This window comes from Rhinatrema bivittatum, chromosome 3 (assembly GCF_901001135.1).
Source record: "Rhinatrema bivittatum chromosome 3, aRhiBiv1.1, whole genome shotgun sequence".
In the NCBI taxonomy this organism is placed as follows: domain Eukaryota; kingdom Metazoa; phylum Chordata; class Amphibia; order Gymnophiona; family Rhinatrematidae; genus Rhinatrema; species Rhinatrema bivittatum.
Window position 1 is genome coordinate 369,544,574 of NC_042617.1, and position 15,310 is coordinate 369,559,883.

General features: G+C 43.5%; 1 protein-coding gene across 5 annotated transcripts in view; it reads left to right on the forward strand.

Annotated features, from left to right (window-relative positions):
- Positions 1 to 15,310, forward strand: part of ME1 (malic enzyme 1) — an 869,023-nt gene that overhangs the window by 542,870 nt on the left and 310,843 nt on the right. The window lies entirely within an intron of this gene.

Consider the following 15,310-nt stretch of genomic DNA (forward strand, 5'->3'; position numbering starts at 1 on the left):
ACACCCTAAAAAAGCTGCTATGGATACAAAAAAACACTGCAAGTGTTCTGGATATTTGTTTTTATACTGATCACATTTTTCCTGTTCTAAGGAAACTTCACTTGCTCCCTATAGCTTTTAGGACTAGATTTAAGGAACTCTCTTTAACATGCAAAGATATGAACATTCTCAGTCCCTAATATTTAGCAGAGAAGCGAAGTCTTTATAACTCTGTTCAACTCTTGCAATCTTCTCAAGAAGTGCTCTTGTAGAAGTTTCAGCTCTTTTGTAGGTAAGACTATTTGGAACAAAGGACAGAGCCTTTTCCTTAATAGAGCCTCATCTATGAAAGTCTTTACCACGTGGGGCCCATCAGTGTAAGAAACACAGGGACTATAGACGAGTTGTACAGACTTGGTTTATCCAAATAGCCTTTACTGGGCTAGAGAGAGGCTAGAAACCGTCCAGAGATAGACAACCAAAATATGCAGGGTTTGCACCAAAAGATTTATGAGATGAGACAAAAAACTAAATATACTTGCTGTACAGAAAAGAAGAAACAGGAGGGGCATGATAAAAACTTTTAAATATCTGAAAGATATAAAATATGCATAAGAAACAAACCTTTTCCCATGGAAAGGAGCTATTGAACTAGGAGTTGTTGTGACGGTGGCCTCGAAAGGCCTTGCATTCTGTTGTGTAGCGGGTGTTTTAGTGTGCCCTTGGGCCTCAGCCCGACCCCAGACGGATCCAGGACCGAACCGAGGGTTGGCGACATGTCCCAGGATGGCAGAGACACGGTCTTACCCTCTGCCGGGCCTGCCAGCTCCCAGCGCCAACAACATGATGATGTTGGTAGGTGAACGGTCCTCCGACCGTTCCGAGCCCTTTCGGACCTGCCGCTTGGATCGGCATGGAGCAGCAGGCCGGCCTGAGGATGAGGGCAGACGGAGGCCTTGACATGAAGACATGACACCAAGGTTGATGCGACGGCATCACAGACGAGGGTTGAAGCGAAGACATGAAACCAAGACTGTTGAAGACATGACACCAGGGCTGTTGAAGACATGACACCAAGGCTGATGCAACGGCATTAGAGACAAGACGAGGGACTTGACGAAGTCCAGACGAGATGAGAAGCTGGGCAGGAAGACATTGGCACTGTATCTCAGGATGCCCTACTCAGCCCACCTTCACGGGCGGACCCAATGGGCTGGTCACGGACCACCCTGTCCCACTGCACGCCCTACACAGCCCGAGGAGGCTGGTCACGGACCACGCGGAGAGCAGGACAAGCGCAGGGAAGAATCCAGCTGAGGCAGAACTTCGACGATGGAGCCAGATGTCATCTGGAGCTCCACAAAGGCTGGCAGGACAAGACGCCCCAGAGCACGGGACACCAGTCCACTGCCGGCATCTCCCATGACGGCCACCCATCACCCGGAGATCCACGGCCGGCAGAACAGAAGGCTCCAGAGCAAGCACGAACACCAAGGAGGGCTAGAACACCAGGAAGCGAGACATCAGGAGATGAAACACCAGGACACCTGGACGGGGACCTCAGGCAATGAAGACATGGCATGACGAGACGAGGAGCTCCACGAAGAAGACAGAAGACCTGACGGAGCTCTGGCAGGCAGAAGCCTCCAGGACTGAAGACACTCCGATGCAAGGCGAAGAGCAATTGCAAGACCAGCCCTTTTATAGGGCTACAACAGGAAATAGTCACTAGGTGGGGCCCAAAGCATATCCGGCCGTGGGCCCTTTAAATTCTGAAGAGAGGCGCGGCCGCATGCCTAGAGGAAGCAGGAAGGAAGCTGTGCAGGACCGTGGACAACGGTCCTGCACCGACACGCAGACGCAGGGCTGGGCCTGGGAAACAGGCCCCGATGATGGCAGTGGCTCTAGCTGCTGCAGGAAGCCCTGAGGGTGGCTCCAGCCGCCAATCCAGGCCGGGGCTTGCGGCCTCCGGCTGTGAAGAGGACGGCAACGTCAGCGGCGGCTCCTCCGTGCTGCGAAGAAGGCAGGAAGACCGTGGCTCTGGCCACGGTGAAGATAGCACAGGATGAGCGGCCTCCGGCCGCAAAGGAGGGGGAGAGTCTGCGGCTCTGGCCGCGCGGGAAGACCCGATATCAGCGGTGTCCAGCCGCGTTGGGCATGAAAGCAGCAACGTGGGGGGAAGGTGAGTGCCTGCTCGTGGGGATTAGCTCTGCGGGCAGGGTTCATAACAGGAGTCATGATATGAAGCTCCAGGGGGACAGACTAAGGAACAATGCCAGGAAATATTTTTTCATGGAAAGAGTGTAATTTATCTAGAATGCCCTCCTGGAGTAGGTGCTGAGGACAAAAATAGTAATGGGATTCAGAAGGGCATAGGGTAAGCACAGACGATCCCTAGTGACAAGAAAATTGAATTAAAGCACTGAAGGTAACCCATGGTAAGTGGGGTCACCTGCACAAAGTCACAATTACAGCCCTAAACACAAGGTGAGATGGCAACCTGCACAGAGCGGCAGCTAAAGCCTTAAACACCTCACTGGGCAGACTGGACAGGCCATTTTAATTTTGTATCTACTATCATTTAGTAGGTTAATATCTTAGGAGTGAATTTTTAGAGAGTTACATGCATAAGTAGCATTTTCTCGTGTACATGCTCTTTTTATAAGAATCAAACATACACACATATTTTTGCTTTCAAATGAACATATACATGCTTAAAAAGTGGGCTGTCTGGGTGTTCCAGGGTGGGGCCAACAATTACATGTGTAAGCTGCTATTTTAAAATATACTTGTGCATGCAGATTTGCCAATTTACTCTTATAATTTTACACCTGCTAATTATTTTGTATACGTGATATTAAACTTGTTTATTGTGTACTATTGGCTGGGTGAGAACTCTGGCTGAACTGAGGGTGTTCAGGCTGAAGAACCAAGAGGATCTTGATGACCTAGAGAAGGACTGGATGAAATGGTGGAGTAATTGGTAAAATTGGTAATGTCAATTACATGCGCATGTTTTAAAATATACTGACTTCCGCGTGTAAATCAAAATATATATGCAAATAAGTCCTACTTTATTTTTATGTGTAAAATAAATGCGTGTATATTTTTTTAAATAGGTAGGAATCATATACGCAGTTAGTCCACTGAAATACTCTCAGTGCACTATGTGTATTCACGCGTGAGGATACATAATCCCATATGTTGTGGAGTAGAGATATGTCCATTTCATACGTGCACAGGCTATAAAATACATGCATGGCCATATGCGTGAATATACTGTCTTGCACAGTTGTTTGAAAATTATCCTTCCTTTATGTGTGTTACTCTGAGGGGTTGAAGGTTGAACTATATAAGCCTGCACTAGGGAAAATCTGCTTTGTTGCAGGGAAGTTACTGAAGCATACTTGAGCATCGTGAAACATAATGATTGGTTTCATTTTATTTTTATGTTTTTACTTTGCAATAATGCTATTGTTGACATTGTTTTATGATTGGTTGTGCTTACTGATCAACTGAACTGATCAACATTTCTGTGGTTAAGAAATGTAAACAAAAAATAATACATTCTAAGCCAGTGTTTTCCAAACCTGTCCTGGTAGCCCCACAACTAGTGGGAATTTCCCAAATATCCACAATACATGAGATGAATTTGCATAAATTGGAAACCATTAGATGTTCATTTATCTCCTGAGTATTCATTGTGGGTATTCTGAAAACTTGCCTAGCTATGGGGTCACCAGGATAATTTTGGGAGGCCCTGTTCTAAACTACTTCACATCCTTGATGTTTTTGCTGTATAACTGAATCTAACTAAAATGTATTTATGCTTATTTATATTAAACACCTTTTCTGAATTTTGTAGTGCTGCCGAGCATTGCTTTATAGCTCCAGGGCAATAAATAATCCTTCAGTTCTGCATTTCTCTTTTCCTGACTGCTGTCTTATCTCCATGGGGTCCAGTCCAAGAGAAAATGATATACTCTGTTACTAAATCCACAGGGCAGCTAGAGATGGGAGTAAATCAAATCCAGTGGATACTCTGAAGTTCATTTTTAGTAAGTTTTCAGAAGTAATTTGTTAAGGATATTGTTCCCCAAATGTATCTAGTAGGGAATTGCATTTGTTGCTCCATTTGTTTCATTTGTTGCAACGGTATGCACAGATCTCACGGATCTATAGTCCATGTGTAAAACGTATAGTGTGCGCATATGTTTAACGAGTTACGCGCATACCATCCGTTTTCCCCATGTTCTATAAATTTGTGAGGTATGTGCGTACCGGCGCAACAAATGCACATCCCTAGTATCTAGTGATCAGAATAAAGGACTGAGAGTACAGATTCCCGGGTTTCAGTTCAGTGTAACACTGGTTTTGTGTTTGATTCCTTATGCTTACTTTACCTAGCTTTTGGATAGTGAGGATAATATTGTAGATTGTTTGTCAGATAAGTTGAGGATAACTGGATACATGAATTGAACTCCATATATTTGTGAATTGTGTCGTATTTTGAATGAAAGTTGCTGTTCTACATAGAGTAATATATAAGCATTGGAAAATGTCAGCATATCCAAAATTAGTTTTGGTTGTATTGCACTCTTCCTTTGTTTTTTTACATTTAGATCTTTTCTCTCAGCAATAGCAGTTGTATAAGTAAGTATAGGAGGCATCAGAAAAAGTGACTGTTTTCTGTGTGGTTTGTACTGAAATGTAATAGTTGCAGCTATATGAAACTAACCCTCTCTTCAGCTTGTAATTATAAAGAAGCCAAATAAGAGGGCAACTAAACAAAAATTCCTTGTAATCAACCTTCTTGAAACAAGTTATTGCATGAGATAAAGCCACTTTGTTGTATTAGTGTCTGAAATTTGACCAACCAGGAAAATTATTAGTTGGCATTGTGATCATGTAAGGTCCTAATAACTTTTCTTGTTCTTTTGGTGGTAAATGACAAACTATACTTTAATAAGCAGCAATGGAGAGCAGGCTGGCTTTTCTTTAACTGGAGACATTTTAAACCTAAGTCTATATCACAGTTCCATGAAAAAGAAATAGCATGTCAGAATGTGAGACCAGTTCCAACAAATTTCTGTTAAATTGGTTTGGAATAAGTATTACAATTCTGTTCTCGGTCTTGGTGACCATGAGGGACAGCCTCAAAATTACAGGTCTCCAATTTACAAGCCCAGGACAAATATCTAGACTCTGCATGAATGGAATCAAATCTATATGCTTTGCAATGGTTGCAAATATAATCCAACTAATTGACAAATTCTTATTTACTTGAACTTCTGCATGAAGCAAATCATAGTAACATAGTAGTGATGGCAGAAAAAGACCAAATGGTCTATCCATTCTGCCCAGCAAATTTCTTATGGTAGTAACTACTGCTCTGTGCAGTTTACCCCCAAGCCTCATTTTAAAGGTAATAACTGCTGCTCTTTGCTGGTTACCCCAAGCTTTATGTTAAGGATGGTAATATTAAAAATACAAACCAAGCAATTGTCAAAATCTTAACAAAATTACTGCTAGCAACATTTTTTACTGGGTGAGAAAACGTCCTGATAATTCAGACAATGCTTCTTGAACATGCTTTGCTTTTGGATTTGGCCATAGAAGCAGTCCTGTTCTTTTTTCCTAATATCTATATATCAGTACTTTAGATCATAAAAGTCAGGGCCCAGCATTGGCTGTCATCTGAATCCAATCCCTTTTCCCCCCACCTTCCGCCATTGAAGCAGAGAGCGAAGTTGCAATTGCATCAAAAGCATCAAGGCTAAATGGTTAAAGGTAGTAATCCCTGTGCCTTCTGTTAAGGGTTCTGTAAGAATTGGCCTGAGCCCATGATGCTGCAATGTAGTTGAAGCAGCCTTGTGGGTGCACCCACGAGACCTACACTGACAGCTGGCAAACAGACTTGATAACGGGCCAGAATGAAGCTTTACCTATACAAGCCGCCTTCTGCTTGGGTTGAGCCTTTGGGTTCTGGTGGCTGGCAGGACTTAGGCAGGGCCCTATGACAGAGAAAAGACAAGAATCCAAGACACATCGTGGTCAGGATCAGGCAGCTAGCGAGTATGGTCAGACCCAATTAAGGGGGTCAGATCCAGGCAGCAGACTAGAATAGACAGAGTCCAGGCCAAAGATCAGGGCAGGCAGCAGACATCAAAGACTAGATCCAAGCTAGAGTCAGAACCAGGGAGTCAAGCCAAAGGGTACAGGGAGGCAGAGGACCAGAAGGAGGCAACAAGCACTAGGGTGCAAACAAGGCAAGGAACAGGGCACTGGGAATAAAGACAAAGCAATGAGGGAGACAAGAAACAAGGTGCAAGGCACAACAAGACACAGAAAACACCACACATTGGAGCACAAGGACACCAGAAGACTTCTTGCTGAGGCACTGGCTGGTTGCAAAGGACTTTCTTTTATACTGATAAGGGATGTGTTGTCATCAGCCAGTACCACAAGAAGTCCCAGCTAGGGGACCTATAAAAGGAAGATCAGAGTTACAGGAAGTTCTGTCCCGGGTCCTGAGAACACCATGCTGCTGGAGGCTCTACCGGAGTCACTTTCGGATCAGAGATAAGAGGAATAACGGGTATTAACTGCCGGTCCATGCAGGTCATCCCCATGCATCCTATTCTTCATTTCCAACCTCTAGTCTTTAAAATCATTATACTGTACTATTTTGAGCATTTATTAATTTGAACAGCTGCTCATGACTTCCTTTATCGTTAGGGGTAAAAATACAATTTGACAAAAATTATTTTTTTCCTTTTTTTCCCTGGTGACCAACAGGAGCAGTGAGTCACTCATGAGTCATGTTGTTTGTTAATCAGGAAAACACTTTCTAAAAAAAGTTTGAGCATCCATGTGTAGATTCCTATGTGTCACTGGATTTTATTGCTCACTAGCTGAACCCTGCCACGCGTTGCTGTGGCTGAGCCTGGTTAAGTTGAAAAAACAGAACAGAGCAGTAAAGGTTACAGTTAGTGTGGGTTGTTTTTTTTTTTACCCCAAATGAACAGCACCAGCAAGAATAGTTTAAATATGCAAGCACACCTTCCTGCCCCCCCCCCCCCAAACTGGCGAAATAGAGCAACCCACGCTACAGCCCCCCTCTCGGGAGATGTGGAGAATGAGTGCCCCCCCCCCTTTTGAAAAACGCGTGGCAGAAAATAAGAACGGTCCCCCACAGTGCTCCTCCCCGGCTACCTGTGTAAACTGCCAGCCGGTGGCGAGGGTGTGTGCTAGGGTTTGTTCCGCCGGCTGCCATGTCGCAAAACTTCACCGGTGAAAGTGGTGCGTCAGGATTCCTGACCTAGTAAGGGCAAATGTCCGCTGAGGATATGGCACCGACGGGCTCTTTCCCTTACTGTGTCACATGGTGTACCGACGTCGTTGTTGTCTCCGTATAACATAGTAAGGACAAGGTCCGCCTGCGCCATTTTGCTTGCTGGCATCCGACGGCCCTACTGAATGCGATGTGACCTGGACCGTTCCTGTGGTGCCGGCGGAGAAGCACGGACGTTTCAGGTGTAGTGTGTGATCGGAGTGCAGTGTGTGGGTGGGTGGAAGAGGGTACTTTAATTTAAATTCGGAGGGTGTGTGAAATGCGTGGCTTCCCAATGTAGCAGCCAGGAATCCGTGTTTTGGGAGGGTGGGTGAAGTAAGTGACATTGGCAGGCGTGTGGGTGGGGGTGTGTGGTGTGATGAGTGTAGATTTCTGTGTGTTATGAGGGAGGGTGAATGAAAGACAATAGCCCTGGGTGGGGGTGGGGTGTGGTGTGTGAGTGTGTGTGAAAGGTGTAAGAGGTTGCGCTTGCGCTGACGGCCACCAGATGTCGCTGTTTTGTGTAAGCAATTTTTAAACTTGTATTACCTGTCACAGGTGTGACCTATATGTAATGTAAGTGTATAAGATCCTTCCCGTATGGGAAGTGAATGTTGTGTGCAAATTTGAACGCATTCGGTTAAGCGGTTGGCGAGATTAGCGACGAGGTACAAACTATTTAACATTTTTATTTATATAGATTAGTTTTTTTCCTAATCTGGTGGAGCAGAGGACACGCACTAGATTGCAGCAGCTGCCATTTTTTGCCTTTTTCATGTTTTTCTAGGCATTTTCTATATGTAATTTAGTCACTCTCCTCAGTTCTGCCCCCCCCTCCCCCATCCCCCATAATGCACTACTTAAGCTTTTCAATTTTGGGTTATATTTAAGTTTCCTTATTTTTCTCTGGTGTTTCTTGTCAGCTTGAAACCAAATTTGGAGCCTTGTCTCCAATGAACTGTGGCCCATTCATTTTTGTTCTTCTTCTAACCATGTTTCCTTGAAGAAAATATTTCAGCTTTTGACTTTGCTTGATTATTTTCCACTCCAAAGTGACTGAGAAGAAGGTCAGCAATTTCAAGAGGTGCTCAGATGATGTCATTTTGAGTACTACAAGGGCCTGAGAGAAAACCATATCATCTTTGATGTGAATTCTCCACCCAATCTCATCAACTGCAGTTGTGGCCCAGCAAGAGACATGCCATGCCTAGTTGTCCAAGCCAAAACTACTCTCAAAACCTAGTAAAAAAGCTCAGAGAGGTCTATCTCAGTAGCAGTGCTGCACATTGCTAAGCACAGGGCCTGGGCTGCTCTTCTGCTCCCTGAACCAGATGGGGCTGAGGAATGCCCTGATGGTAGCATTCATACCATTCAAAGGGGGTGAAGAGAGACCCAGTCATCATGCAGAGATGATACCCAGTGGTCAGATTTAAGGTCCTTCATTCTGGAAGGGTTCTGGAAGGCATCCTGGTGCATGTTCCCACCACCAACCCCCACTGCCTCCCCAGCCAAGAACTATCACTTCAATAATTGAGCTTGGCTGAGTTGGGAAAAAATGTAAAATAGGAGAAAACATTCCTGGACAGATGCGTGCATATGGTCTAGCCCCAGTTGCAAGTGAGCTTGCAACTGGGGCTAGACGAAGCATGAGGAAACTTTCAGATCAAAAACAAAAAGGCTCAGAACCAACTTAATATCACACAGATGGACAGGCCCTTAACTACTTTAACTCTTCAGTACAAAGAGAAAGCCAAGGAACAATGTAGTAAGGTTAAGGGAAGCTAAGGTAGGAAGAAAAAAGGACTTACATGCTCCAAGGACATAACATAGACAAAATAAAGCTGGATGCAGACAGGAATCAGCAAGATTCCACCTATGTGAGAAGGCTTAGGGTGGGAGCTGACATAAACCTTTTTTTTAATTCTTTATTTTCAGTAATTTTTTACAATTTAAGTCAAAACTGACATTTATAAAATATTGAATAACCATTAGCGAGGAAACAAATTACAAAAGAAAAAATAAAATTTTAAACAAAGTTGTCATCTGAATGGGGACTATAATTTAACAAATGAAGATAATAAGAAAAAAGAGAGTTCCCAATTAATAAATATAGTCCGCTGTATCATAGACACAATATAGGAATGCTAATCTAAGAGGGTATAGACAAGGGTCTTTCTCTGTTCTGCAAAAAACCTTCTAACTGATTGGGATTAAAGAAAAGATACTTAAATGTACCTAATTTAACAATACACTTACAAGGAAATTGAAGAATAAATGATGCACCAGTATCAACCACCTGTGGATATTTAAGCAAAAAAGCTTTCCTGCTCAGCTGAGCACTTTAGCAACATCAGGAAATAGTGCTAGCTGCTGGCCAAGAAAACTTTTATCAGAAGCATGAAAAAGCATTTTAATAGTCTATATTCTATCAAGTTCTAGAACATATACAACAAATAAAGTAGCAGAACCTTGAATTTCAATCTGGGAATCTTGGAGCATAGCTGTTAAATTATCTATTACGTTAGATTGTACAGGAGGACTGCCAGATGAAGAAGCAGTCTGTCTAGAGGATATATATATAGAAAGCTTTAGTAATGAGTGGAATTGAATCCTGAGGTACTTTAAGAACCTCAACTTAAAATTTCCTAAGCAATTCAATTGGGGAAATATTAACCGATTTAGGGAAATTAAGTATTCTCAAATTTAATTTACTGGAATTGTTTTCTAAAGCTTCTAATCTTCATTGAATAAATTCCCAACCTTTAATCAAAACCTCATCACATTTGCCCAATGGTTCACACTGTTTCTCCATATGAGAAATACGTTCTGTATTTCCCTTTATAACTAGATCATGCCCCATAACCTGAGTTTGAATTCGCCCAACAACTGCAGTCATATTTTCAAATTTAGACCCTAAGGATTGTTCCAATCCCTTAATAGCAGTTCAAAGTGTCTCCATGGTAATTTGTGCAAGTCTGTCAGGGAGGTTAGGTGATGGTTAAGTAACAAGAACTAGTGTTACGAAAAAATCATTAGTGATTGCAGCAGATACCTGAAAGGCCATCAAAACAGGTTCCCCCACCACAGGAGAAACCTTCGAAGCACCCAAACACTGTCGAGATCTCCTGAGAACCAGATGATAGCACAGAGTCCAGGACAGGTGGTAAGTGGAGGTCAGGGCTGAGGGAGATGACGTTTCCAGAAGAAATGGCAAGGGACCCCATGCCAAGTTAAGGCAGCCCTGAAGGATTACTGGAGCTCAACAGCTGCATAAACCCATCAATGGTCAATTGAGACATAGAAGAAGGAAGTGCAGGATTTGGAGGGGGCAAACAAACAGTTCCTTTTCTGTTCTTCCCCATAAAACTAAAGAATGGAAAGTAAAACATGAAAAATATCCAAAGAAGGAGGGGCTTACTTGCGAAGATGTTCTAAAAAGAGCAGCGGGATAGTGTATGAAAGCTCGAGAAAGCTGTGCACCCCTTTGGCGCACGCGGTTTTGGTGGTGTGCCAGTGGCAGCAGCACTGCTGCAGGTCTGAAGAAATAGGTCCCTGCTGGCGTCCCGAGTTGATGTCGTCAGGTTGCCCGGGACAGCCAGGGATGGGAACCACCGCAGGACAAAGAAGAAAAAGTACTTCCCGGCAGCTCAGGGCTCCTCCAGTGGGTCAACAAGTCAACTCTCTCTCTTGCAGTCCCGAACTGCACACCCCTGCAAGTCAGAAGAAATAGGCCCCTCCTGGCATCCTGGGTTGATAACATCAGGACGCCCGGAATAGCCAGGGATAGGAACCACCGCAGGGCAAAGAAGAAAAGGCACTTCCCGGCAGCTCAGGGCTCCTCCAGCAGGTCAGCAAGTTGACTCTCTCCTCTGCAGTCCCCTGACATGAAATTTAAAGGATTTCAGATAGCACAAACATTGACAGAAGAGAAACATATTGTCAGGGACAGAAATTAGGTACTATCTGGTTTCTTCTTTATGGCATCTAAGAGCCTTTTCTCAGGGCAGGGCGTTGATGAGTCAGAACCAAAGCTCATCACTCTATCTCAAAGTTTAGTATCTAGTTTTTACAGCCTTCATACCAAGAAAGTAAGGATTAGTAGCTTTGGCTTGTGTAGGAAGTCCTTCTGACTTCCAAATAGTAGTCTACTAGGAAGGCATGTGGATTTAAATCAGTGTTTCTCAACCTATTCAAGCCCAAGGTACACCAACATTAATAAAAATGTGTGGCACACCAGCCTGCACAGGATGGCATTGTGGAAATGGAGAGGAATCATATAATTAAAAGAAGAGCTATGGGAAACATTTCGTCTCAACAGTCTCTTGGTCAAATTTTAAAACAGCAAAAACAATGTATTTATATTCTGCTTTTCGGTACTTCAAAGCGCAATGGCATAGTGAGGGGGGGGGGGGCCAGGCTGTAGGGGGCACCCGGGGACAGGAGACCCATCCCGCCTAGGCAAGAAAGGGGCCGGCAGCCATTAGGGGAGCCCAGCAGAAGATGAGGACTATGGCTGCCAGGGAAACCCATCCCATCCAGCGGCAGGAGGCCCGTGACTTCCGGGGGAGCCAATCCCTCCCAGTAGCAGAAGAGGAGGAGATCTGCAGCTGCCGGTGGAGCTAATCCCTCTTGGTAGCAGAAGAGGGGGAGGCCCATGGCCCCAGGGGAGCACATCCTGCCCGGCAGCAGAAGAGGAGGCCCACAGCCACCTAGAGCAGTAGTTCTTATCTAATGTGTCTCTACACTTCCTGGTTCCCTGCTGGCCTCAGCGAGATGTACACTCTTCCTCTTCCTGGGCAGAATGCAGCAGGAGAGCTAGATGATACAATCGCTCAGCAAAACTAGCAGCATGATCTCTTTTTCCCACCCTCGTGGCCTAGAAGAGGAAGTCCTGTGCAGCAGCTGCGCACGTGGGAAGAAGAGACCAAGTGCATGTAGCATCGGTCCGAAGGAGAAGGTCAGCATGGCCCAGAACCAAACGAAAAGCAACATGAGCCTTCACAGCTAATGGGACTTGTTTCTTGAGACCACAAGGGTTGGAAGAGGAGGAGGCTTCTGCTGCTGCCATTTCTTCAGTGGGGGGAGAGAGTGAGTGAGAGAGCAAATGTGTGTATGAGAGACAGCAGGTATATAAGTGAGTGATTGAGAGCCTGTGTGTAACTGTGCTTGAGAGCCTATGTGTGAGAGAGTGTATGTTTGTAATTGTGTGATTGAAAACCTGTGTGTGTGTGTGTCTGTGTGATTGAGATCTTTTGTGTGAGAAAGACACAGCATGTATGTGGGTAAGAGAAAGCCTGTGTGTCTGTGATTGAGAGCCTGTGGGTATAAGTGAGAGAAAGAGAGACAGTGTGGAATTTGAGAAAAAAATATCTTTTTCTGGGTTCTTAAAGGTCTCTAAATTTGATGGATTGGCTATATGGAAAGCACAGTGGATACATAAAAAAAGAAACAAATTTTGTAGAGCTTAGCAAGCATATTGTGTTCTGAGTTGCTGTTATCTCAAGAAGTGAATGTACTGTTAGATTTTGTTTGGACACCCTGTGGTCAAAATATGGAGCAGGCTACGTACTGACTTGAAGGATGGTTTGTGCAATGTTACATCAGACTTTGCAACTGATACCTAGCATGATATATGTGATGATACCTAGTATGTATGAAAAATGGGTGTTTCATTATTTGGTCTTGGTTACAATGGGACAATAAATGATTGGCAGCAGACCCTAAATTAGGGCTGTGATTTGACCAATTATGTGACAATAAGAATAATGATGTGATGTAAGAATGCTTGTCATCAGGGAATGAAACATTGATTGGTTACAAGCCATGTTAATGAAAGATATTAGAGATGAGCCCCAGGGGCTAAGGGGCAGATCGGATGAATAGAGCAACTGGTAGCCAAGAAGAACTTTATTTCTAATAAACATAATGAAAGATGAAGTGTTGCATATCATTTTTTTCTCCTCTGTGAAATAGAAATTAAAAGTTGCTTGGTGATGATGTTTAACAGCCAAGTCCTCCCACAGCTGCGATTAGGCTGGGAAGTTATTTTTTTCTTTGGATCGTAAATCTGACAACAGCATGTATGTAATTGTGTGATTGAAAGTCCATGTGTGTAAGTGAGAAAGACAGAGAGCATTTGTGTAAATGCATGATTGAGAGCCTATGTAAGTAAGATAGAGCATATGTGTATTTGTGTGACTGAGAGCCTATGTAAATGAGAAAGCATGTATATATGTGTGTGATTGAGAGCCTGTGTGACAGAGAGAGAAGAAAGTTGCAAGCAACCCCCCCCCCCCCCACACACACACACACACACACACACACACTCCTGTTAATTCACAACATCTCAGGGTCAAACATTTCCAGGTATGGAGAGCAAAGCATTTTTTTATCCTTATTATTTTTAATTATTGGGTCTTTGTGTCTGCTGTTTTGAAATTTTTATTTTATTGGTGTTTGGAAATTTTTTATATGAGTTTTTACTTATTGGATTTTCCATTTATTAGCTGTTTTGAAATAATCTGTTCTTTTTATTAGTATGTTTTACTGCTATTGATTTTATATTTCTTGATTTGACTTATGAGAACTGGTGATATCTCTCTTTTTTCTTTGTTGCACTACATACAGAGACTCTGGCTTGTTGCGTTTTCCAGTTCAATTTTTGTCTGCATGTTTCTATTTATGCTCTATGGTCTCTTTATTCTTTATTAGGTGAGGATTTGCACGTGACTGAGGTGAGGTATTCTGCTGGCATGTAGATTCTGTCTAAGGCTCTATAGCAGCCTGCCTTGTTCCATTTTCCTAATAGGTGTTTTAAGGCCTGGTGTAAAATTTTCAGTTTTGCCTTTTCTTAGGTAAGGTGGTTACTGTTTGAGTGCTGGAAGTTAGTGCTGTTCTGGTATGGAAGGTTTGGTATTATGTAATTTCTGTTCAGAGAGAGTACTTATCTTTCCCTTGAGTCATTCTTAACAATGAAAGTAATACTAGGTCTAGATTGTAATGAGCAATGTGTCACACATGTGAGCATTGTCCGTTAGGTGTGTCACAATGGGAAAGATTGAGAATCATTGGCCTAGAGTGCCACTAGTCTGGAAGCAGTGACAGCATGGTCTCTCCTTCCTGCCCGCGCAGCCCAGAAAAGGAAATGGGTCTGCACGTGCAGGAAAAAGGAGAGGCCATGCAGTCATGACTAGAGGAAAGAACAGAGTGTCCTCCACATCGTAGCAGGAAGAGGAAGCGTCGTCCCTGGGCCTTCACAGTGTTGTAGCACAGGAGGAGCAATGGCGTTCTGCTCCTCCACTCCTATAGACACAGTAAACAGTGTGGCATCAGCTCCTGCAGCCTCAAGAAGAGGAGGGTGCCCGCTGGACTTCTGCTTCTGATGGGAGGAAGTGAATGTGTCCTGATGAGCATAATTGTGTGTGTGTGAGAGAGAATGTGTATGTGTGAGATCATGTCTGTGTTCGTGAGAGCATATCTTTCTGTGTGTGTGTGTCTTTCTGTCTGTGTGTATGTGAGTGTGAGAGCATATCTGTCTGTGAGAGCATGATTGTGTGTGTGTGGGTCTGTGAAAGCATATATATGTGTGTGAGAGCATGTCTGGTTCTGTGTTTGTGAGAGCATATCTGTGTGTGTGTGTGTGTGTGTGTGTGTGAGAGAGAGTATGCTCTGTGATTCAGCATATGTGTATATATGAGAGAGAGGAGAAAGTCTGTAAGCAACAATCCCTTTCCTCTTCCCTATTAATCTAGAACAATCTCAAGGCACCTGGAAATCAAAAGATCCCAGGTATGGACAGCAGGGGTTTTATCTTTTTTTTTTAAGTTGTAAGTATTGGATGGTGTATTTGTCTGCTGTTTTTGAAATATGTTATTGGTCTTACATGAATGTTATATTATTGGATGTTATTCTTTTTGTCAGCTGTTTTGAAATATTCTTTTTATTAGTATGGTTTTACTTCTATTGATGATTTATATTTCCTGATTTTATTGTTTGATG